We start from the raw sequence: 26,791 nt of genomic DNA, 5'->3' as shown, positions 1-26,791 counted from the left end.
TACTTTTATCAGGGCTCTTCCCTCTCCTGACTTCTGGCTTCATAGAGTGTGTGCAGATTCTCGGCCAGTTCTTGTCTTGATCTTCTCTAAGGGACGTTGCCTCAGACCAGGGTTCTTCAGAGAAAGCAGTAAAGAACTGGTATATTTTCTCATCTTGTGTCTTTTACTCATGGCATAGAGTAAGTAGTACCAGGAATGTGTACAGGTCAGGGTATTTGAGTGTTCATTATGGCTTCACTGTTTCGTACCCATGATCTTGGGCAAGTCACTTGAAGACGTTGAGTTTCTTCTTTGAAATTTGTTACTGATAGTCTTTTTCCTTCATGGTATTGTGATTCAAATGAAGTCATGTGAACATGGCAAATTTTAAAAAGTCCAGTTTTTAAAAAATGAATAGTCAGGCTTGGTTGGATTTTCTGATTATTTTCCAGTGAATTAATGTCAAAATCTCTATAATCAGCTCTGTGTAGTGCTTGTTAGCCTGTAAGAAAGGCAAGAAAGTGTGATGTGGGTCATAATAATACAAGTAATTAGGGATTGAAGTTGATATTTTAGTGGCAACTTACAGCCTGAAATAAAGTGAAAGGACCACACAATTATGAAGGAGAAATAAAGGTCAGAATGTTTATCTTGAGGCTTGATTCTAGTTCAACCAGAAATTCTGGTGAGCCAAATTTGGGGAAAGAGAAACCAGTAGAAGAAACACCCCCCTCTAGTGGCGAGGGGCCAGCTTCTATACTTTGGTTGCTAAGATGGGTGACTAGGGAATGAATGGCTTTTTAGCATGTTTTTTAAGTTTTGTTTTTTGTTTTTCTTTTAAAGATTTTACTTTTAAGTAATTTCTATATGCCCTGTGGCGTTCAAACTTAAAATGCATGTTCTACCAACTGAGCCAGCCAGGTGCCCCAGGATGTTTTTTAAGTTTCTTAAGAAGAATCCCAAGGATCTAGAGTCAGAACTTTTAAGGAAGATCTTTAGCCCATCTTCCTTATCAAGGGAGTTAACACGTTTTACAGAATAAGTAGTATTTTGGCAGTCTCATGTGGAATTGATTGAAAAATATAGATGCTACAGTTGGAAGTGGTTCACAGTTTACTTTTTTTGTAGGTCATTTAAGAGCATGAGAATTAGGAGACTATTGTTGCTAAATTTCTTATTGATCTGAGATAATATAGTATGTACCTTTATAAATCCATTTGTAGGGGGATAAAGCCTATATTTAAAGTTATGGGTATGCCATACAGTAGTATTCACCTATATATACAAAATAGTGGGGGTGGCTTTCCTAAGTATAATTATTGATTTGAAATTTTTTAGTGGCCATCCTGAGAACTGAATGTTTAACATGCATCTTGGAGGTGATTTAATTGCTTTCTATGCAAAGGTAGTGAAATTAGGTAGATTAAAATAACATATTACCCACAATTCAGTGGTTTGGCGGGAACACCTAATGCATTATTGAAGGACATCTCATTTTAAGGATGTATGTTGTTGATGGTAATAATTACAAGTGATCTAAGGATGATTTGAGTGCCATTCTACTCTAATACAGAATAGAATGATTAAGGCACAAGAAAATAAATTCTGGTACCAGACTGCATTATCAAAGTGCCATTTTTTAAATTTTTAATGTCAAACTTCCTTGCCCTGAAGGGAAGACATTTGCAGCTTGCAGTAGAACCAACCTCTCAATAACTGAAAATGTGTCTGAAGATGTTTTATGTGAAATAAAAATGGAAACATTCTCTCAGAAATATGAACTTGTACATTGGTAAAGTAAGATTATAGAGTTATGAAGTGAACTTTTGTATGTAACTTGTGGAACTAATATCCTTAGTTTATGGTTATACTTCATAAATATACTTGATTTTAGAAAGAAGAACTAGGTCTGGCAGTAGATCAGGATCTACCTATTGGGGAAAACCAGAAATAGGAGGAAGAGATTATTAATGGTTCATTCTTCACCGAGAAAAATTCAGTATGGAATAATTAAGGTCAGCTACAGAAAGAATTATGATTATGTTAAGTGAGTTCACAGATACTGTTGAAGGCAAATCAGCTAGAACTGATTTGTTAATATATATGGGGGCAATAAACCAATTAGATAGTCTCTTTACTAAATTAGTATGACAGTAGTAGAAGATTATCTGGAGGGAAATAAAATAGACGATAGGGTTAGTGGTAATTAGGCCTTCATTAAATCCTAGCACTAAAGAGGTACTATGTATATTAGTGATAGCTTAATTCTATACATAAAATTGGATATTAAGAATTGATAGAATGTTGGCATTGTTAAAATTAGGCACGTTGATTTTTGTGTAAAGGGTTGCAGCAAGTGGATTTGAATAAAGAGCCTGTGCTCCAAACCTCATTTGAAATTCCAGATAAAGTATAAGAATAATAATAATACGTATTCACATAGGATTTTACAGTATTCTGAGTGTTTTCAGATCCATGATTTCAGTTTAGTCTTATCAGAACTCTGGGGGATAGTAGCACAGGTCTGATTATCCCATTTTTACTAATAAGGCAGTGGAGTCTCAGGGAGGCTAATGGACTTGCTAAGCAGCAAATAGGGACGAAACTGTCAGGTGTGGTACTTGAACCCAGGGCTTCTTACCAAAATGCCTTTGTTCACTGTCTCCTGGGGCTGCAGTAACCAATTATCACAGATCTGGGGTATAAACAACAGAAACGTATTTTCCCACAGCTCAGGAAGCCAGAAGTTTGAAATCAAGGTGTTGGCAGGCAGCACCCCTCTGGAGCCTCCAGAGGAGAATCCATTCTTTGCCTCTCTGGCTTCTGGTGGCTGCTGGCATTCCTTGACTTACGGTTGCCTCACTCCAGTCTCTGCCTCTGTGTTCTCATAGCCTCCTTCTTTTCTGCTCCGTGTCTTTTCCTCTTCTGTCTCAAAACACTCTTGGCCTTCCTCTGGAAAGGACTTTCTCTGATAAGGACTGGCTTTAAGACTCCACTTGTGATTAGATTTAGGGCATGCCTAGATAAGCCAGGATGATTTCCTCATCTCAAGATCCTAAATTACATCCCCAAAGGCCCCTTATTCAAAGAAGGTGATAGTCATAGGTCCTAGGTATTAGGGCATGAACATATCTTTTCAGGGGCCACCATTTAACCCCACTACATTTATTATATGCAATTTAATTCTTTATCTTCCTTTTGGATTGAAAAAATAATCTTCCATGTGAAGATAGGTAGTGGACTTAGGGAATTTTTAGCTAGTATCTAGAGAGGAACATTTAAAATATTTCTGGTTGGTGCTAAGTGCTCAGTAAGTAGAATTGACCTAGTACAAGAGTTCCACCAAATTGTTATGTTGGCTTTCGCATTCACAGAACTATAAAAGATGGGATTAAAATGAGTTAAAGTAACATTTGACTATTCATGATTAACTATTAAAAGTTGGCTTTTTTGTTTTTGTTTCTTGTGCTAGAAGAGGTGTATGTGTATGTGTGTTTTGCATTTTGTTAATGACCTTGGTATGATCAGTTTCTTACATCACATGGGCATTCTAATTTGGGTCATATAAATCAAGATTCATATATGTAACTCTTTGAGGGAAGGGGCTCCATGTGTCTTACTTACGGTTAGAACTCCAGTATACTGCTTGACACATAACATAGATGTGCTCAAGTAATTTGCTGAATGAATGAAATAACTTTTTTATGACATTCAAATCACATAGCCACAGATCCCATACTAGTTCACTTTTTGGAGGGTCCTGAGTGGCAATAACAATAAGATCTACTCATTGTAGGAGAATCCTCCATGTCTCTCAGAGATTGCACTGTGAGTACATTTGCTCTTTTTTTTTTAATGTTTATTTTTGAGAGAGAGAGACAGAGACAGAGAAAGAGACACAGAGAGACAGAGTGCAAGCAGGGGAAGGGCAGAGAGGGAGACACAGACTCCGAAGCAGGCTTCAGGCTCCGAGCTGTCAGCACAGAGTCTGACGCAGGGCTCGAATCCATGAACTGTGGGATCATGACATGTGCCAAAGTCGGATGCTTAACTGACTGAGCTACCCAGGTGCCTCAAGTCCATTTACTCTTGACAGAGCTTACAACTTTTTTCATCTGTGATAATCTTGAACTCTAGGCCAAAAAAACTGTCATCCTTGCCTTGTTCACATTAATAAAAATTAATCAATGAGATTCCTTCAGCCCATCAGTTCACTACTCACTAGCAAGAGCTCAGGTAGCATTAGAGGCAGTAGCATGGGGCCTATTGTACAGCTTTTCAGATCATTACTGCTAAACATTAAGGTCTGGGGAAGGTTCTGGCTTTTGCCTTCTCAAAGGTCTACAAAGTTTTCACTTTCTGATACAAATTCCAGTGTTAACAGATCGAAGTCCAGTGATTATAATGAACTATGTGCCAGACTCTTCTGGGTGTTATCGCAAATACTGCTTCCAGCCAACCTTAGAAGTGAAGTACTGTCATCATTCCTGTTTTACAGAAGCACAAAGAAGTTAAGTAACTTGCCCAGGTTCACACCAAGATTTGAAGCCAGGTAGTCTTACTGCAGAGCCTATGTGCTTAGCCATCTCCAATGCTGGCCTCATGCTCATTCGTTTGTAAGTAACCTGTTCTTTCTTTTTGAAAGTTTATATTTTTCTTTATTAAACTTCAGAACTTTTGCCAGGATATATCTAATCTGTATGCCTTTTTTCATTTATCCTGCCTGGCACACAGTGAGTGCTTTTGATCTAAGAACTCTAGTCTCCTCCTGAGGAAAGTTTTCTTGCACTATGTTTTGATTATTGCTTTCTCCACTGCGATCCCTCTTGAGTTTCTTTTATTTGCAATGAGGGCTCCTAGATCTGCCCCCCATTTCTCTTTCCTTTTCATTCAGGAATTCCATTTCTTTTATTTTTGATTTGGATATGTGATAACTCATTCACTTGCTTTTCCAGATAACAAGTTTGTTCTTTTAAGGGTTGGTTCTACTGTTTAATTCCTCAGTTGAAATTTGAAGTTTATAAATTGTTCAAAGAATTTCTCAGTCTATTATGTTTATCCATATTAAAATATCACAATCAAGTAAACAAGGTTTATTTGAGATGTGTTAAGGCTGTTTCAACATTAGGAAATATTAATTTAATGTATCACTTCAATAGATCAGAAGAAAAAAAATTAGGATTATTTCCCCAGATATTACAATGGTATTTGATAAATCAGTATTCATTCATAATAAAATGAAGAAATAAAAAACAGTTCTTGGTAACCCAGGAGATGAAAGATATTTTCTAATAGCCATTGTTGTACTTAACATTGAAATAACCTAAGGGATATTTCCTAAGTGTATTCTCTGAAATGTGGGTTTTTAATTTAAAATTTTGTTTTTATTTCATTGATGTATATTTATATCCTTTTACCAATACCACGTTGTCTTAAGTGCTTAGTTTTATATTAAGTACAGAAATCAGGTAATGTGAATTCTCCTTCCTGTTTCTCTTTTTCAGAGTTGTTCCACTCATTCTAGGTCCTCTGCTTTTCCATATAAAGTTTAGAATCAGTCTGCCAAATTCTACCAAAAACTATGCTGGAATTATTTTTGAGATTGCATTGAATATGTAGTTCAATTTGGAGAAGACTTGATATTCTAACAATATTGAGTCTTCCAATCCAAGAACATGTTACATAGTGCCAGTTTTACTTAGGTCTTTTTTATTTATCTCTTTAGTTTTGTTTTTTTTTTAAAGCATACATATTTTGCATGTATTTTGTTAGCTCTATCTCATATTCTGTTGCTATTTTACATGATACTTTTTTAAATCAAGCTTTTAATTTTAATTCCAGTATGGTTTAACATATAGTCTTATATTAGTCTCAGGTGTACAATATAGTGATTCAACACTTCTGTACAACACCTAGTGCCTGTCACAAGTGTACTCCTTAATCCCCATTGCCTATTTCACCTGTCCCCCCGCCCATCTTCCCTCTGGTAACTACCAGTATGTTCTCTATAGTTAAGAGTCTATTGCTTGGTTTGCCCCCTTTTCTCTTTTTTTCCTTTGCTTGTTTGTTTTGTTTCTTAAATTCCACATATGAATGAGACCATATGGTATTTGTCTTTCTCTGACTTATTTTGCTGAGCATTATACTCTGTGGCTTCATCCATGTTGTTGCAAATGGCAAGATTTAATTCGTTTTTATGGCTAAATAATATTCCATTTTATGTATGTATGTGTGCATACACACACACACGTACACACATATGTATACACACCATATTTTCTGTATCCATCTATGAATGGGCACTTGGGCTGCTTCCATAATTTGGCTGTTGTAAATAATGCTGCTATAAATATAGAGGTGCATGTATCTCTTTGAATTAGTGTTTTTGTATTTTTTTTTGGTAAATACCCAGTAATGCAATTGTTGAATTGTAGGGTAGTTCTGTTTTTAACTTTTTGAGGAACCTTCATACTGTTTTCCGCAGTGGCTGTCCCCGTTCACATTTCTACCAACATGCACAAGGGTTCCCCTTTCCCCACATCCTCACCAATGCTTGTTTTTTCTCATGTTTTTGATTTTAGCCATTTTGACAGGTGTGAGGTGATATCTCATAGTTTTGATTTGCGTTTCCCTGATGATGAGTGATGTTGAGCATCTTTTCATGTATGTGTTTGTTGGCCATCTGGATGTCTTCTTTGGAGAAATGTCTGTTCATGTGTTCTGCCTATATATAGATTTTTTAAGTTTATGTATTTGAGAGAGACAGAGGTAGCACAAGCAGGGAAGGGGAAGAGAGAGAGGGAGAGAGAATCCCAAGCAGCTCTGTAGCGCAGAGCCTGACATGGGGCTCAAACTCATGAAAGCTTGAGATCATGACCTGAGCTGGAACCAAGAGTTGGACGCTTAACTGACTGAACCACAAAGGCACCCCTCTGCTCATTTTTTAAATTGGATTGTTTGTTTTTTTGGGTGTTGAGTTGTATCAGTTCTTTATATATTTTGGGTACTAACCTTTTTTTGGATATGTCATTTGCAAATGTCTTCTTGCATTCAGTAGGTTGCCTTTTAGTTTTGTTGATTGTTTCCTTTGTTGTGCAGCTTTTTATTTTGATGCAGTACCTGTAGTTTACTTTTGCTTTTGTTTCCCTTGCCTCAGGAGACATATCTAGAAAAATGTTGCTATGACTGATATCAGAGAAATTACTGCCTGTGTGTTCTTCTAGGATTTTATGGTTTCAGGTTCCACATTTAGGTTTTTAATCCATTTTGAGTTTGTTTATTTATTAAAAAAATTTTTTTAACGTTTAATCATTTTTGAGAGACAGAAAGAATGAGTATGAGCAGGGGAGGGGCAGAGAGAGAGGCAGACACAGAATCTGAAGCAGGCTCCAGGCCCTGAGCTGTCAGCACAGAGCACAACGTGGGGCTCGAGCCCATGAACTGTGAGATCACAATCTGAGCCGAAGTCAGACACTTAACCGACTGAGCCACCCAGGTGCTCCAGTTTTGAGTTTATTTTTGTGTATGGTATAAGAAAGTGGTCTGGTTTCTTTCTTTTTCATGTAGCTGTCCAGTGTTCCTAACACCATTTGTTGAAGAGATTGTCCTTTTCCCTTTGGATATTTTTTCCTGCTTTATCAAAGATAAATTGATGTTACAGTTGTGGGTTTATGTTTGTGTTTTCTATCATGTTCCATTGAGCTATGTGTCTATTCTGTTTTGGTTACTACAGATTTGTAATATTTTGTGAAGTCTGGAATAGTGATACCTTCAGTTTTGTTTTTCTTTTTCAGGATTGCTTTGGCTATTTGGGGTCTTTTGTGGTTCCGTACAAATTTTAGGATTGTTTGATTTAGTTTTGTGAAAAATACTGTTGGTATTTTGATAGGAATTGCATTAAATGTGTATATTGCCCTGGGTAACATAGACATTTTAATAATATTTGTTTTTTCTTTAAAAAAAATTTTTTTTTCAACGTTTATTTATTTTTGGGACAGAGAGAGACAGAGCATGAACGGGGGAGGGGCAGAGAGAGAGGGAGACACAGAATCGGAAACAGGCTCCAGGCTCTGAGCCATCAGCCCAGAGCCCGACGCGGGGCTCGAACTCCCGGACCGCGAGATCGTGACCTGGCTGAAGTCGGACGCTTAACCGACTGTGCCACCCAGGCGCCCCAATATTTGTTTTTTCAATCCATGAGCATGGATGTCTTTCCATTTCTTTGTGTCATCTTCAGTTTCTTTCATCAGTGTTTTAAAATTTTCAGAGTACAGGTCTTTCACCTCTTTGGTAACTTTATTCCCAAGTATTTTGTTATTTTTGGTGCAATTGTAAATGGGATTGTTTTCTTAATTCCTCTTTCTGCTCTTCGTTATTAGTGTATAGGGATCTGGAGTTTTATTTAAAAAAAGGTATTTTAGTATGTTGGTTACAATAAGGCAACATATTTTAACAAACACCAACATTTCAACACCTTAATACAATAAGAACTTATTTCTCCTTCATGTAATACTCCCATGTGGATGTTTCTGGTTGATAAACAGTTTTTCTCTGTATGGATTCAGGGACTCAGTTTCCTTGCATCATGTGGCTCTGCCATTTCCTAAGGCCTTGACATCTTCTCTTTCCAACTGGCAGAAAGGCAAGGGTATGGTGGAGAATGCACACTCTCTTCTCAATTACTTTGGTCTTGACACAATGCACATCATTTCTGTTCACATTCTTACATTCCATAGGCCAGATAGGTGGTCTCACCTATCTGTAAGGTATGTTTGTATATTGGTAGTGGGGCGGGGGGCATGGGAGAATGGGAAATAGTATCACCTGGGCAGCCACACGTAAGGGAAAGGAATAGACGTTCTCATTTGTAATTGGCAAGATGACACCTCTGAATAGAAGACACTGTGGTAATTAATATCTTTCAAATTTTAAACTATGCATATCCTTTGAACTTAAAACTCCACTTCTAGCAGTTTTTACTGAATATATATTTACAAATGTGTACCTATTTACATTTTAAGGACACATCTAGTAACGTTGTAGTAGCAAAGTATTAGAAATATCCTGAATGTCCATCAAAGGGGACTGGATGGGGGCGCCTGGGTGGCTCAGTCAGTTAAGCGTCCGACTTCAGCTCAGGTCACGATCTCGAGGTCCGTGAGTTCGAGCCCCGCGTCGGGCTCTGGGCTGACAGCTCAGAGCCTGGAGCCTGCTTCTGATTCTGTGTCTCCCTCTCTCTCTGCCCCTCCCCCATTCATGCTCTGTCTCTGTCTCTCAAAAATAAATAAACGTTAAAAAAAAATTTAAAAAAAAAGGGGACTGGATAATCAAGTGGTTATATTTTCATACAATGGAACATTTTGTAGCTACTAAGAGTAATAAGGCAGTGATAAGTGTATTGCCTGGGAGATTTGAAAAATGAGGTACAGGATTGTGTGTGCATGGCTACCACTTATTTAAAAAGAAATATATACACATACGCAAAATATCTGTGGAAGGATCCCAAGAAACCGGTAACAGTGGTTGTTTCTGGTTACAACTAAAAGGTGATTGGGGAATGGGATGGGAGAGAGACATGCTTTTACTGTATACTCATCTATACCTTTTGATATGCTCCTTTTTAAATATAAAGAAGTTAGTTGTAGAAGTATAGTAAATGACATGGAAAGATGGTTGTAATATATTGTTGCCTGAATAAGCTGTTGACTGAAAGGAATGTACAATAGGGTTTCAGTTTTATAAATAAATAATTTTTAAGTGGCATATACAAAAATATAGTGGTTTTTTAGTGATTTTTTGCTTATCTGTATTTAAGATCTTGTAAATAATGTGCATCTACCACCTTTGTAATTAAAATATATAAATAAAAATAAAAGAAGAAATACAATGAAAACTTTCCCTAGTACTCCCTGAAGTTAACCCTGCCATGAAATCTTTCCCCATTTCAGCTGAATGCCTCTTATTTGCTTTTATGCTACATTTTTCATACATTCATCACACCTTGAATTGCATTATCACATACACATTTATCTTACCTACTCTGTACATTCTTTTAAAGGCCTGGATCTTACCAGATGCATCCAGATTCCCTGTCTATGCCAAGAACAGTGTGTTTCTCATAACAGGTGTGCAGTAAATACTGAGTTGGTGCTTGAAGCAGAGAGCACAGTGAGTAAAGTGGTTGTGCATTTTGTTGTTTTGTGATGCAACCTGTATTCAATACTGTACCAGATTCACTCTGTAGTTATGCCAGGGCCCATTAGGTGCAGTGCAAAGTATGTGGGTGAAAGGCTTTCCTTTCTAAAATGATATTGGTTGTCCCTAGAGATCTCTGTCTCTACATCTTAGATTAGTTAGTGTGGTTTGGTTATAGAAATATATATAGCAAAAATGACATAAAGTTGAAAATAAATTTAAGATTAATCAAATTGCTGATGACATCGTTCTGCTGTTTTACAGGTGAGACACTCATACCTGCTTGATATATTTTTTAAAGATTTAAAAAAAAATGTTTATTTACTTTTGAGAGAGAGAAACTGCAAGCGGGGGAGGGGCAGAGAGAGAAAGGGGGACAGAAGATCCCAAACAGGCTCTGCACTGACAGCTGCTAGCCCAATGTGGGGCTCGAACTCATGAACCAGGAGATCATGACCTGAGCCAAAGTCTGACGCTTAACCGACTGAGCCACCCAGGTGCCCCTCTGCTTGGTATTTTAATTTAGATCAGTTTGCTCCTATTTTTCTCTCCATATTACTTTCCTTTCCCCATTTGTGTCTTTTTGCTACAACGTCTCCTTGTATACATAACTTTAGTTCTGTTATGGTTATAGGGGCCAGTTATGCATGAGAAGAGATAGAATTGGGAGCTGATAATGTTACTTACAGCAGTTAAGATTTTTTTTAATTGAAATTGCTTGAGAATTGCTTTGATGGCCTGGCTTCTCTTCATGTCCCAGTTTTATTGCTAGATTTCTTGCCACTTTATTGCCTTATTCTCCATTTTTCTTCCCTATGTTCTAGTCACAGAGATTTACTCAGTATACCCCAAAAGTTCTTTCTAGGGCCTTTCCTCAAAACTTTTCTTACCGGGAGGTTCTCTGCATATGTCCATTAATTTAAGTACTACCTTCCCACAAAGAGCCAGTTCACATGCCACCTCCTCAAAGAAGTCATTACAGATCCTCTTAGTCAATTTCAATATACTCATTCTTCCATTAAATCATTATACCCTCATTAGAGTGCTAATTAAAGTTTATTTATTAATTTTTTCATTGTGTACACATTCATTGAGTGTCTACTGTGCATAAACTGTTCTGGGAGCTAGGGTAAGAGATTGTTAAGACAGTTTTCAAGAAGCTTACAGAATAGTGGAGGAGGCATATGAGCAGGATAGTTTCATTACAGTGTAGTAAGTACAGTGGGTGTGTGCAGGATTCTGTGGGAGCCCAGAGAGGGAGCATCTAATGTAGCAGGGGTTGGGGAATTCCAGAAAGATTTGAGCTGGACATTGGAGAAATGGAGGTAGAGAAAGGAATTTCCCAGACTAATGGAACAGCACATTGTAAGTCACTGAGATGTGAAATGTCTTGCATATCTGAAGAATAAGTAGCTAAGGCTGCAGTGTGGATGGGGGAAGTGGCAGGAGATGCATTCAAGGAGGCAAGACAATGGAATCTTGATGGACCTTTTGTGCCAAGCTAGGCACACGAGCTTTCTGAAAGCAGTATAGAGCCCTTGAAGGACTTTATGTAGGGGATAACTAAGTAAGCCTTGAGTTGTTTTTCTCGATGGTACGAATCAAGTCTTATACATCATGGTATCACCTTAGCATCTAATACAGAGCTTGATACTAGAGGCCAGTAAAATTGAACTGGGTTTGCTGGGTACTGCTTTAATTCTTTTCAAGAATTAATTTATCTGAAATAATAACAGTAATAGTGTTGAACACTTTTGCACTGTGTCAAATCTATAAGCATTATCTTACCTAATCCTTACTACTCTCTAAGCATAGGGGCTTAGAGCATTTAAGTGAGGGGACCACCATAATAGTTAAGTCTGCTTAGGTTTGAATTTCAGCTCTTCCAGTTACTAGTTTTGGACCTCAAAGTTACATTTGTGCTTCAGTTTCCTCATCTGTAAAATTATAATGATAATAATACCTCATAGGGTATTGTGAGGAGTAGTGATACATGTAAAAACATGTAAAGCGGTTGGCCCTATAGTTGCTAAGTGATTACATGCCCAATAAATAATTAATTTTTAGCTATTATTAAGAAACACACCCCAAAGTCACAGGCACAATTAGCGGTAAAGCCCAAGATGAACAAGGCAATTTGACTTCAGAATCTTTAATTACTATTTATTCTATGTTATAACTGCTTCTGTGGTTATAGTGAGATGAGTAAAGATGGGTTCCAAGCAGTGAAACAAAATGAAGAATTTTAGTCAACATGGGAAATACCATTTGGGGTAGGGAGTTCTTAGGGGCTCTTCAAATTACCCTCACTTAAAGAACTCTTCCTTTGATACCTTGCCTGCACTTTAGAGACTTATGTGAGAAGTATATCTCTGTAATTTAGGTAGATGATGTTAATTCCAGATTCATAGTTCACATAGCTATTGAACCTAGAGACTATTTTATAAAGGTCTCCCTCTAGGAGTTTGTCTGCTAGTGCTGGCACCCAGTATACAATGTCAAGTCTTGTAGCTCTGTTCCTTTTCTCCATACTCCCTAGATTTTTCCAACTTTAGGACCCAAGTGGGAGTCTTATGTTGGAGGATGTTGTGCAAACCACATGCGTAAAGAAAATAATTTACATTTTTCCTTTCTTAGCTTCTGGAACATCAGTGATTCCATCCTCCCACTTCTATTGGGCAGAAATTGAGGTATTCTCCTTATGCTCCCTCATCTTCTCCAAAAGGCACCACACACACACACACACACACACACACACACACACACCTTGCCATACATGTCAGAGGGACCCAGCATAACTGCTTTTTTTCTGATTCAAGGTCCTAAGAACATACTAAGTCTTTGGTAATAGAGGCTCCCGCCAGCAATTCACTTTTTCTTCTCTGTTCTTACTCTTTCCAGTCATAACTGTCTTTCAGCTTTCTTTTTTTTTCACCAATTTATCCCATTATCCCTTGCATGGTGCTTGGTATATAGTAGGCATGCAATAAGTAGTTTTTGAAAGAATAAAAGAAAGGCAGGATGCATTGTATATTCAATACTTTAATGATATTCAATTACAGAAAAATGTGCAAAAATCTTGCCTTGCTTTAAGTTTCATGGGAACAGATTGGTGTTAGCAAGTAGGCCCCACCGTCACCTCCACTGCCACATTAGAGCTCCCACAACTTCAGGATTTATCCCCCTGAGTATATGTAGTAATGGGACTGAATGGATGCCTCACAAATAGAGATCTCCAGGTTTGGGGCAGGTCTGTCTCATGAGCTTTGTTATTTTTCCAAATTCTTTTGCAATTTCATGACTTCATAATGGAAGAGTTTCCACAAATTTAAGTCCGTATGGAAATTAATAAGTCATAGGAGACATATTGCTTACTGTTAGAAAAGGGTGGGGGAAATAGAAGATATCCAGGGCCTATGGTTCAGAATAAATAACCTTCATAATTCTGGTGTCTATAAGGACTCAAATTTATGTAGACAGTGGTGCTGAGACAAACCCTCTTTCACTGGTTTCCTAGGAAAGCCGTTAGAGATGTAAAAAAAGAGACTTAAATTTTAGGAGCTTATGCTTGCCTGAAAGTCCAGACTCATGTTTAGTCTGGGCCATGATGACACACCAGTAGACTATCCAGACATGTTCAAGGCTGTGAACCTGGTCATTCAGGACTTTGTTTGACCTTGGATCTCATACAGTGTATTGCAGTATGCAGAAATAGTGTGTCGAAAGATGAAGAACATCTCCTGAAGCCCAAGAATGTCGTGTGTGTGTGTGTGTGTGTGTGTGTGTGTGTGTGTGTGTGTCTGTATCTATAACCTGGAGGTAATCTCGAAGACTTCAAATGAAAGTGATACCCAGGCTTGAATCTGGTGTGCTTCACGCACAAATTTTGTTAACTGCTTGCTCTGTCTTCAAACCTCCTTAAAAAGTTTACTTTAAGGTTACTTTTCATACCTCTATAAGCAATTAGAAAAAGAAGACCAAATTAAACCCAAAGCAAGAAGATTAAGATAACAGCGGAAATCAGCCAGATAGAAAAGAGATAGTTAATAGAGAAAATTGACAAAGCCAAAAGTCTGTCCTTTGAAAAGTATAATAAAATTGATGAACCTCTACTGTGATTGATAAGGATAGAAAACAGAAATTACCAACCTGAGGAATGAAAGAAATATCACTAGATCATACTGACATTAAAAGAATAATAAAAAAATAATATGGAAGACAACAATGTGGAAATTTTATACCATTAAATTCAACAAATTAGATGTTTTCAAATTACTTTAAATCATAACTTACTAAAGCTAATACAAGATGGAATAGAAAATCTGAGTAACCCTTTATCTACTTAAAATTTTGAATTTTTGATTTAAAAAACCTTCCCGTGAAGAAAACTATAGGTTCAGATGATCTCTCTGAGGAGTACTATAAAACATTTAAAGAAAAAACAATATGAATGCTAAGCAAATTTAGAAAATAAAGGAGGAAGGAATATTTCTTAACTCATTTTATGAAGCAAGTATTACCTGGATACCAAACCTGAGAAAACTATTTCAAAAAAATGTTGCTGATCAGTATTTCTGTGATTATAGCCACTGCAATATAGTGAATGTTTGTGTCCCTCCAAGATTCATGTGTTCAAATCCTAACCTCCAGTGTGATGGAGAAGTCAACAGTCTGCAACCTGGAAGAGGACCCTTACCATACACTGAATCTGCTGGTGCCTTGATCTTGGACTTCATACCCTCCAGAATTGTGAGAAATAAATGTTTGTTGTTTAAAGTCACTCAGTCTATGGTATTCTGTTATAGTAGCCTGAAGTAAGACAGAAATCAGAATCCTTAATGAAATATTAACAGGTTGAATCCAGCAATATATGAAAAAGTTAGTACCTCATGATCGACTGGGGTCTATTCCAGGAATACAAAGCTGTTTAATCCAAAAGTTAATTAATGTATTTCACATATTAGTATGATAAAGGAAAAAATGTTTAATTCTCTCAATAAATGCAGAAAAAACATTTCACAAAATTCAACAATTCTTGACTTAGCAAATCAGGAATGGAAAGAATTTTATGTAACCTGATGAAGAGCAGCTACAGAACACCTATAGTAACATCATATTTAACATTAAAATATTGAAAGCCTTCCTCATGATTGAGAACAAAGTATGGATGTCCTCTCTTACTACTTCTGTTTGATATGGCACTGGAGCTCCTAGCCATTGCAATAAGGCAAGAAAAAGAAGTAAAAGCTATAAAGTTTGGAAAGGAAAAAGTAAAACCCTCTATTTCTCCCCAACATGATTATTTACATAGAAAATCTTAAGGAAGCCCCAAAACAACTACTAGAACTTAGAAATGAATTTTAAAAGGCCAAAGTAATTTAGAAAAGCTATAGTGCATTTAATACATGAATTTAGAAAATGTAGAACGTAAAGTCAATTGTATTTTTATAGATCAGCAAATGATTGGGAAATGCAATTAACAATATAATTCTGTATTATATAACACCAAAAAACCATAATATACTTAAGAGATGGATCAGAGATCCAAACATAAGATGAAAACCATAAAACTTCTCGAGGGAAACAAAAACTTGGGTTAGGAAAAGATGTCCTAGAGAGAGCATAAATGTCGCTGAACAGAAAGGAAAAAAATTGATAAAATGGAACTAAATTCTTTTTTAAAAATGTTTATTTTTGAGAGAGAATGAGCAGGAGAGGGGCAGAGAGGGAGAGGACAGAGGAACCAAAGTGCGCTCCTCACTGACAGCAGAGAGCCGGATGTGGGGCTAGAACTCACGAACTGTGAGATCATAACCTGAGCTGAAGTTGGACACCTAACTGAGCCACCTAGGCACCTCAGAATAAAAAGTTCTGCTCATCAAGTTATCATAGCAAAAACAAAAAGGGAAGACACAGATTGCAAGAAAATATTTACAGTACACATCTCCTACAAACCAGTAATAAATAGACAAACAGCCCAATATAAAATGGGTGAAAGCCTCGAGCAGGTGATTCATGAAGGAAGATGTATAAATAGTCAATAAGCACATGAAATTTGTCAGTACCATTAGTCTTCAGGGAAAACACAAAGTAAAAGTATAATGAGATACTATTTCATACCCACTACAATTGCTAAAATTAAAAAGACAACACCAGCTGTTGGTGAAGATGTGGAGAAACTGCTGGTAAGAGTATAAAATTACACAGTCACTTTGGAAAAATTTCTGGCAGTGTCTCATAAAATTAATCATACACCTGTGCTGTGGCCAGAAATCCTACTTCTAGGTATTTATCCAAAAGAAATTGCTATTCCCACAGCAATTTTATTTACTCCAGTCCCAAAATGAAAAGTACCCAAATATCCATCAACAGAAGGATAAATTTTGGTATAAATCATTTAAATACTACCCAGCAAGAAAAAAAGAATAATACATGCAGTAACAAGAGCAGATCCCCAAAACATCACATTGAGTGTAAGAAACCAGACACAAAATAATACATAGTGAATGATTCTATTTATATAGAATTACAGAAGGGGTAAAACTTAGGTTGATAGAAATAAGAACATGGTACATGGTAATTTTCTGGGATGATGGAAATGTTTGATATCCTGATTGCGACCATGGTAGATAACATGGGTATATATATTTGTAAAAACCCATTGAATTGTACACTTATGGTTAGGCATTTCATTGTATGTATATTTTGCCTCTGTCAAAACCAAACTGACAGTTAACTGTATGCTATTGTAACAGTGGCCAAGGGGAGTTAAAGATATGAAGTTGGTCAACAATTATAGTGAAGAACAAAGAAAATGGGTGGTAATATTATTACAAGACAATAGTAGATTTCAAGGCAAAAGCATTATGTGAAACATTAAAGTAATACGTTTTGTATTGATAAAAGGAAGAATTCATAAGAAATATTTATATCTGGAAGGTATAGCCCAGAAATATATAAACCAAAATATGAACACAAGGGGGATTTGAGATGACCACAGCAACACAGTATTGACAAAGTAAGTGGAGAATAAGTAGATAAAGAATGAGGATATATAAAGTTTGAGAAAAATCAGTGATATATATTAACTCTATGCCTTATAAAGAGACAATATGCATTGTTTCCTGATGTCCACATTAGACATTTATAAAATGTGATTATATACTGGACCAGATAGAAAACTTTAATATTCCAAAGTAGAAAATGTATAAGCCACAGTTGCTGACCAGAATACCATAAGATTTGGAAATTGACTAAAGCAAAACCATGTAGACTCTTGAATAATTTAAGACACTCTCCTAAATTACTTTTTGGGGCAAAGAGAAAATGTATACACTAATGACAATGAAAACCACTCCTAAAACTTAAGGGTATGGCCAAAGCAGAACTTAGACCAGATTTGGTGCCTTAAACATATATTTAATATTCAATATGAAACAAGGGAAGAATAAATGAAGATATTAGAAATAGAACAACGAATACAACTGAGGATATTGGTGATAGAAGCTCACCAAGTTAAATACAGAAATTACAGAATTGGTGGACATAAAGAGAGTGGAATGGTAAACCCATTGAGAATGTTGAGAAAAAACAAACAAAACCTCTAAGTCTAGTCACGGAAGAGGAAAGGAAAGCCGTGATAGGGTTGGAAAAGGGCATGGAATGACAGATATGAGGGAGAAGGAATTGCAAGTGAGAATGATGCCCACGTTCAAGCTAATAGATGATAAAATGGATGATTTTCCAAGGAAAAAAACAATCAAGTGTCCAAAATTAATTAAAGGAGACCTGCATATACTAAGTGGACCCACACACAGAGTCATAAAGATTGTTAAAGATCTGTTCCACCCAGAAAGCACCAGACTTTGATGATTTTATGGGTAATTCCTGGAAATGTTCCAGGGGCAGGTATTTCTTTTGATCAGTAAATATGTTGGATATTAGAAATGTAAGAAGTCTTCTCAATTTATTTTTTTGAAACAAACATAAGTCTGATAACTAAACCTGACAAAACTGGTATACACACACAACTATGTCAATCTCACCTATGAAAATCAGTGTAAATAGTCTATATTAGAAAATTGACTTTTGTGCTGTGTTACACATATAATACCATAACCATGTTATATAGGGCTTATTTTAGCAATTTGTGGATTGTTCAACATGGAGTTTATTAGCACAGTTGATTACATTAAATAGGCTAAAAGGGGAATGAACATGATACCAGAAAGGCATTTAACACAATTTACCAGTTTTTAGTGATTTAACAATCTTAGTAAGGAGATTTCCTTGACATACTAAAACGCTCATTCATGAGCAACTATGAGTAAACCTATTTAATGACAAAACCTTAGAAACATAAAGGTGCCAAATATCACTAAAAATATTTAACTTTATTATACTTTTTAACAGTATGATACTATTCCTAGCCATTGTTGTAAACAGAGAAAAATAAGTATAAATATTGGAAAGGAGGAGACAAAATTATCATTATCTAGAAAATACTTAGAAAATATAAGCGAATCAAGTGAGGAACTTTTATTTTTTTTATTTTTGAGAGAGTGCACAAGCAGGGCAGAGGCCGATAGAGGAGACAGAGGATCCAAAGGGGGCTTTCACATTGACGGCAGAGAGCCCAAGTTGGGTCTCAAACTCACCAACCATGACATCATGACCTGAGCTGAAGCTGGGGCCTTAACCAGCTGAACCACCCAGGCACCCCTCAAATGAAAACCTTTTAAAGCTAATATGAATTTTTGTGTCTGTTAGAGTATGTGTGTACACACATATCATTATACCATATGACATACACACATGTATGTATATACACATGTATGTATATACACACACATATGCATGCTGATTTCCCATGTACATATGAACCAACACAAACCAACACAAACTGGCTAGAAAATATAATAGAAAAAAAGACCCCTTTCATAATTATGATAAATATATACAGGGACCTAGGGATTAACTTGGCAAGAAATAGGACTATATGAAGAAAGCAACAGAACTTCCTGGGGAACAAGAGAAGACCTGAATAAGTGGAGACAGACCACATTTCTGGATAAAAAGACTCCAAATTATAAAAATGTGAATTTCCTCTAACTTACTCTAAATTCTAACCAAAATCCCAATGACACGTTTTGGGGATGTGACAAAATGATTCTGAAGTTTAGGTGGAATTACAAATATTCAAGGGTATCTAAAAAATATTAAAAATTTTTTTAATGTTTTTTTTTGACAGAGAGGCAGAGAGAGAGAGAGAGAGAGAGACAGAGCATGAGTGGGGTAGGGGCAGAGAGAGAGGGAAACCGAGAATCTGAAGCAGGCTCCAGGCTCTGAGCCGTCAGCACAGAGCCCGACTTCGGGCTCGAACTCACGGACTGCGAGATCATGACCTGAGCCGAGGTCAGACACTCAACCGACTGAGACACCCAGGCACCCCTCTAAAAAATATTTTAAAAAGTAATGAGGGGAGAATTGCCCTGTAAGTTATTAAAATACATTATGAAGCTGTTGTGTGGAACGAGTTCAGATATAGATCGGCAGGTCATAAGATTAGAATCAAAAGTCTAGAAACAGTCACAAGTGTATATAACATATTAGCATATAATGAAGTTATACATCAGTTTTAAGTCAACAAAAAATATTGTATTATTTAATAAAATAGCATTGGGTGGGGCACTAGTAAACTTATGTTGGAAAAGGCATTTTGGAGTTTTCCTGCCCCAAGCGCTCTTCACGATTTCAAATTCCCCCAACTCCCAAAGTTTTCCCATCCTTTGTAACTGCTTCCAATTTGCTCCACTACCTCTTTGTCCAAAATTCCTTTCATATTTTTTCTTGGACCCAGATTTATCTTCTTTCTCTCCAACTTTCCCTTTCCTGGATCTGTTTTTTTAGCTGATAATTCTTTCCTTTTCCAGTGTAAGACCTCACAAGTCTTTTTTTTCTTCATGCACCTATCTCAAAAAGGCCTCATTACTGGGTTGGACAAAGCCATCTTTTTTTTTTTTGAGGGATATTGAGGGTGGAGTGAGTAAATGGACTCAATTAGTGAATGGGGTCATCTGACAACTGCAGAATTTCCTTTGTAGGTCTAAAAGAGAAGAGGCTGTGGATTTTCAGGTCTTGATATTTTTGCCACCATCAGAATTGAACGCACTGTGGGTCATTTGTAAATTGGAATGCATTAATCACAAATGAAACCAAGTCAGGGGTTTGAGGCTGGGTGGGCACTACTGAGAGGGCTCAGAGGTTCCCAGAGGTGGGTGGAGGAGGTCTAGCAGGCAGGGCATGCCTTCCTAAATAATAGGCTCCTACCAGAGTAATATTTGTATGTTGAGGGTTCCCACAGAGTTTTAAGAACAGTTTCTGCTACAAAAATGTTTGAAGATCACTTCTTAAGAAAACAATTAAATGGTAAATATTTTCAATAAAAAATAGCTGCTTTAAAAAACAGTATGAATTGGGGGCACTTGGGTGGCTCAGTCTGTTAAGCCTTCGACTTCAGCTCAGGTCACAGTCTCTTGGTTCGTGAGATCAAGCACTGAGCCTGCCTTAGAACCTCTCTCTCCCTCTCTCTCTGCCCCTCCCCCACTCATTCTCTCTGTCTGTCTCTCTTTATTTCTCTCTCTCTTTAAAAAATAAATAAATATTAAAGAAAAAAAGCAGTGTGAATTGTAAATTAAATAGATACATGGCTACAAAAGACATCTAACAGTAGTTATATCTGAGTGGTGGGAAGTGAATGATAGATTTATTCCTTTTGCTTATATTTATTTAAAACATTTTATAGTGATAACATATTAATGTTATTTGTTTTTATTTTTATACCTTTTAGGTATAATTTGGATATGGTAAAATGCACAAACTAAGTATATCATTTTATGACATTCCACGTATGTATACACCTATGTGACCATCACGCAGATCAATATATAGACTATTTCTATCACCCTAAAGAGTTTCCCCATGGCCCCTGCCATTCAATGGCCCCACTCCCCATATCCCACCAGAGATAACCACTATTTTGACCTAGTTTAGATTAGTTTTGGTCTGTTTTTAAACTTATTTTATATGGAATCACAGAGTGTGTACCTGTTAGGTTTGGATTATTTTGCTCAATACAGTATTTCTGAGATCTATTCACATTGTTTTGTATATTAATAAGTTTTCTTTAAATTGCTTGGTGATATTCCATTTAATGGCTGTATCACAATCTGTTTATTCTTTCCTTGTGGGACATTTGATTATTTACATTTTTTGCTATTAAGAATAAAGTGGTTCTCAGGGGTGCCTGGCTGGCTCAGTTGGTAGAGCATGTGACTCTTGATCTCAGGGTTATGAGTTTAAGCTCCATGTTGGCCACAGAGTTTACTTAAAAAACAAAACAAAACAAACACACGAAAATAATGAAGTGGCTCTAAACAATCTTGTATGATTTTTTTTTGGTAGACATATCATCCCTTTCTCTTGGACATATACCTAGGAATAGGATTACAGGAGATCTGCATCTTTAACTTTTCAAGACTTTGCCAATCTTTTCATCAAAGTGGTTGCATGAATTTATTTCTCGATTAGCACTGCTTGAGAGTTGCTCATTCTGTTTTCCCTCTCCCACTGTAAAGTTCAAACAATACAGACTTTTCCCTATGGGAAGACCAAAACTAAGCCTGGAGGAATGTGGCAAAGCCAACTCTCATGTGGTCCAGTGTCCAATCCAAGAGAAACATGTAGAGAGCAACAACAGGTCTGTAGGTTGACAGTTGTTCTTGCTGTCTGTGTCCAGGTTGCAAGTCCCAGAGGAAAGTGGGAGACAGAGGGATGTGTGTGGAAAGCCAGTCTCAGGAAAGGGCTTACAGACATTAGATAAGACGTCAGGTTCCAGGGATAATTGGTTAGAATTCCATCTCTTCAGGGAACCAGAGGATCTTGGGTACAAGGGGTAGATTCATGAGCCACCATATGCTGAATCCTTAAATGATTCAGGTTTCATCTGATGTTTACACCAGCATTAAGATTGCTGTTGCTTTGCCTTTCTGGGCACATAGGGTAGGAGGCTTTTAAGATGCCACTAAACCTGGGCTACCTTGAACCTGCAAGTAGAACTTCAGGCAGATATGGCAGAGCTGATATAAAGAGGGACACCTATATCCAAGCCCAAGTGTACAATTGAACCTAATCCTGGGGCACAGTTTGTACGTCAGTTTTCTAGGCAGGAGGCTAAGGAAGGAAGGCTATGGAGGAAGTGAGATCTATTAACGTGTGAACCCAGTAGGTACTGCTTGCCAAGACAAGTGGAACCATCTGAACTGAATAGCTGTTGGTGAATCCTAGTAACAACAGAGACAATGAGGCCAAGTTTTTAGGTATAACTTCCATACAGATTACTCACTTTTGGTCTGTTTTATGGTCATAGTCTGGATCCTTAGGTCTCCCTGAATGATGTAGAAATTTGTTACTGATGACCCATATGAGAGTTCAGCCAAGTCTGACTCTACTTCTAAAATATATTTTGAATTATTTTGCTTCTTTCCAATTTTATTGCCATCGCTTTAGTTGGAGCCATGATATATATTCCTCAATATATTGCAATGGCCTCATCACCAGTTTCCTCCTATCAACTTCTGGCCCACTCAAATTCATTCCACATAGCATTACTCATCATGTTATCCTCTTTCTTAAAATCATGTTGAAATTTCAGGAGCATGTATTTGCAGCATATATTTGTGGATACTAGAAAATGTGCCATTTTGAGAGTTAGAAGACTCAGGTTCTAATCCTGGGACAACCACTAACTAGCTGTGTTACTGAGCAGTCTCTCCTCTATGTCCCAGACCTTAGTTTCCTTATGTGTAGGTTAAAGAATAGGACCAAACCGTGAAGTCTCTAGGGGCCATTGTAGGTCTAACCTTCTGAGATACTTTGTGGGGCTAATTCAGAGGATTTTTCTTGAATCCTTTCCTGGGATGGAGAGAAAGAAGTGAGACCCTGGGATGGGATTTCAGTTCAGCTCTCCCATTTCTTTTCTGAGAGATGGCTGGCATCCCTGAAGTTTTTTTTTTTTTAAGTTTTTTTTTTTTTCAACGTTTATTTATTTTTGGGACAGAGAGAGAGAGACAGAGCATGAACGGGGGAGGGGCAGAGAGAGAGGGAGACACAGAATCGGAAACAGGCTCCAGGCTCTGAGCCATCAGCTCAGAGCCAAACGCGGGGCTCGAACTCATGGACCGCGAGATCGTGACCTGGCTGAAGTCGGACGCTTAACCGACTGCACCACCCAGGCGCCCCTGGCATCCCTGAAGTTTTAAGACAATTCCCACACACTGAGGAAAACCATATGAAAATGTTTCAAGAGCATCTCCTCATTTCAGCAGGTGTGTCTCAAGGACTGAGAGTTCCCTGTGGTTTTGCATCGCGGATGTTGGCCCTGGTCGAGTTCTCTGTGCTTTACTGCACAGACGTGTGGATTCTTCTGAGAACCATCTTTGTAGGATTCTGAATGGTGAATGTCGACATATATTCAATTGTCCAGGTATGCTTTTTAAAACATAAGTCTTGGGGCGCCTGGGTGGCGCAGTCGGTTAAGCGTCCGACTTCAGCCAGGTCACGATCTCGCGGTCCGTGAGTTCGAGCCCCGCGTCAGGCTCTGGGCCGATGGCTCGGAGCCTGGAGCCTGTTTCCAATTCTGTGTCTCCCTCTCTCTCTGCCCCTCCCCCGTTCATGCTCTGTCTATCTCTGTCCCAAAAAATAAATAAACGTTGAAAAAAAATTAAAAAAAAAAATAAAAACATAAGTCTTATGGCAAAGAACTCTACACATGCACTATACAAATGCCAATTTCCTGGTTTTAGTTGTGTACTATATACAGTTCAGTAAGATCCAGTCATTGACAGAACCTGGGTGAAGGGTACATGAGATCTCTTTGTTCTATCTTTGCAGCTTCCTGTGAATCTTTGTTTCAAAAATTTTTTGAAAAAAAGCAAGTCTTTACAAGGTTGTTAATAGGACTCTCTAGGGCTGATTCCCTAATGTCTCCCACAGTTGTCTGAGTTGGAGCTTTTTTCCCCCTAAGGTGCAATGTAGATTTCCTCACAATGCAGTGGCTTTTCATAATTTCTACCATGAGGTTTGGTCCCTGGCATCTCTTTTTGAAGGCTCAATCTACACATTCAGTGGCCTATGTGTTTACGTTCTTTTTGACCAGTCTTAGCAATAGCACTGCATGGGCTGTTCTTTCTGGGTCCGTGGATTCTACACTAGCTCCCACATTTCTCTTCTCCATTTCTAGGCTCAGCCCTCCCTGGCTCTATGTACACAGAGGGCTAGGGAGTGGCCTGGCCAATGTCCTTTCCAGACTTCTACAAGGAGAATCTCCAAATGACCACTGGGGCACATAGGATGAAGCGAGCTCAGTGCTCATTTGGGGATTCAGACAATGGAGAACCATTTTTCTGTAGATTGGGGTGGAGGCTGTCAAGGCATGAGGAGAAGATGCTGCAGGCAAGAATGATTAGTGGCACCCCCAAAGATGTCCATGTCCTAATCCCAAGGATCTGTGAATACATTAGATCACATGGCAAAGGCAAATTAAGGTAGCAGATGGAATTCAGGTTGCTGATCAGCTGACTTTAATATCCTGAGATGTCCTGGGGGGCTCATTGTTATCACAAAGGTCCTTAAAAGTAGAAGGGGGAGGCAGAACAGAAGAGGCAGAGAAAGAGAAGCGGTGAGGAAGCAGGATCAGAGAGATACTACATTGCTGGCTGTGAAGGTAGAAGAAGGGACCATGAGTCAATATATGGGGGTGGCCTCAACAAGCTGGAAAAGGCAAATAAACTAACTCTCTCCGAAGCTTTCAGAAGGGAGTGCATCTTGATTTTAGTCCAGTAAGACCTGTATCAGATGTCTGACCCACAGAACTATAAAATAATAGATTTGTGTTGTTTCAAGCTACTGCCTTTGTAGCAATTTGTTACAGCACAGTAGAATACTGATACTGTAGAAAAGCAATGTACTCCCGCAGTATATAAGGTTTCAGGGTAAGAATTAGTTGAGGGAGGACTGGAACTCAGGAATCAGAGAAGAGTTTTGGGGCTGGGTGGAGTGAAATCAGACAGCAGGTAGTGATTGGGAGGCACAAGAAGCCCAAGTTTTAGGGACATAGTCATAGAGAGGACAGTGCTATGCCAGGAGGAACTGAGTTAAGCATTAGGAAAAGAGAGGGTCAGCTCAGGTAGTCAGAGAAGCAGTCTGGGGACTTGCAGTGCATTGGTAATAGTACAAAGGTGAGACTTGGGTGGGGAGAGTATATGTGGGAAGAGTGGGTTTGTATTAGGCTGGGGCACAGAAGAAGGGAATGGAAAGAACGCAGGGCTAGGAATCAAGGAGTCTGTATTTTAACTATTTTGCTAAGCCTCCTGGGCCTCAGTTTTCCCACATGTTAGATGAGGGGCTCAGAGTATGAGTACTGTTTTCCAGATTGAAACAAAATTTACACGATTTGGCGAAGGACTTTATTGAGCTCTTTAGGACTAACCTGACTGTAGGTTGTAGCATTTCAGCTCATTATGTCACTAAGTCAGTGTCTTTGGACACAGCTCAATGTGGTGCATGTCAGTGACAGTGGAATATGGCTTCCCCCTTAGCAGAATAACTTGGCTCCACAGGTGAGTGTTCATTGTATTGCTTCAATGTAGAAATAATGACTATAGCACACACAAGTCCCCCCATAATTGAAATAATTTCACATTTTCAGAGTTGTACCTACATGGTGCTTTTCATGGCACAAGTTGAAAGTCTTTGCAAATTCAAACCGCCATTTCTGATTTCTTTCAGGATAGGCAGGTAGGAGCCTAAAGTTGGCCAAACAGAGAAACACAGGGCTATGGATCCCCAAATCTCTCTTAATTCTTAAGCATTAAGTATTTCAGAATCCTGAAATACTGAGTTCAGTAAAAATGTCTTTGCATTCTGTTTGATTTTGTACACTTTTCAGTTTCTCACAAACCTTTTACTGACAGAGCATCGTAGCATCTGCCAGTGATAGGGCAACCAGAGGGTTTGGCAGCTTGTGGGTGGGAGTTTCAGGGTTTGGGGACTTGGCAGCAGTTAGATTGGGCTGTCGGTGTGGGAGGATGGAACTGTGTATTGATGATGGTCTTGGCTTTTCCTAAATCACAATTGCATCATATGAGATAGCTGAATTTATGTTGAGCTTTACAAAAGCCTCCTGGGAAAAGGGCAAAACTGGTTTTAGTGCGTAAGAAGTTTATTTATGGCAATTATGGTACCAAGCTGAGACTGGAGACTGTTGAGAATCTGGACCGTTTTCTGGTGGAGGAAAAAAAATGATTTTACTTTTGTAAGTAGGGATCCCATAGTAGAATCACTTTGTAGTTGTACTGAGTTTTGAAAGTCTTCTTGTCCTTTCCATAGGGCAGCAGGTAGAATATTCTTGTTATGCGAATTCAAATAAGGGTGGCTTCTGGAAAGAAATACGAGGGAAAAAAAAGAGAATAAGAGTGAATGGAAAGAAAATGGCCAGCTCTTGGGGAGGTGTTTTGAGGATGTCAAGTACGGTTGGCCAGGTTTCTTATGACTCATCTGC

The 26,791-nt window shown here is 38.0% G+C and overlaps 1 long non-coding RNA gene across 1 annotated transcript in view; it reads left to right on the top strand.

The window, feature by feature from the left end:
- The first annotated feature begins 3,984 nt into the window (after positions 1 to 3,984).
- The window catches only part of LOC121034740 (uncharacterized), a 490,191-nt gene continuing 467,384 nt past the window's right edge, over positions 3,985 to 26,791 (top strand). Inside the window, exon 1 of the long non-coding RNA XR_005792590.1 lies at positions 3,985 to 4,595. This is a non-coding gene — a long non-coding RNA (uncharacterized LOC121034740). The remainder of the gene's footprint in view (positions 4,596 to 26,791) is intronic.

Source organism: Herpailurus yagouaroundi, unplaced genomic scaffold (genome assembly GCF_014898765.1).
Source record: "Herpailurus yagouaroundi ecotype Mexico unplaced genomic scaffold, PumYag 160, whole genome shotgun sequence".
NCBI lineage: Eukaryota > Metazoa > Chordata > Mammalia > Carnivora > Felidae > Herpailurus > Herpailurus yagouaroundi.
Note: the sequence above shows the minus strand (reverse complement) of the source record. Positions and strands in the feature narration are given on the sequence as shown.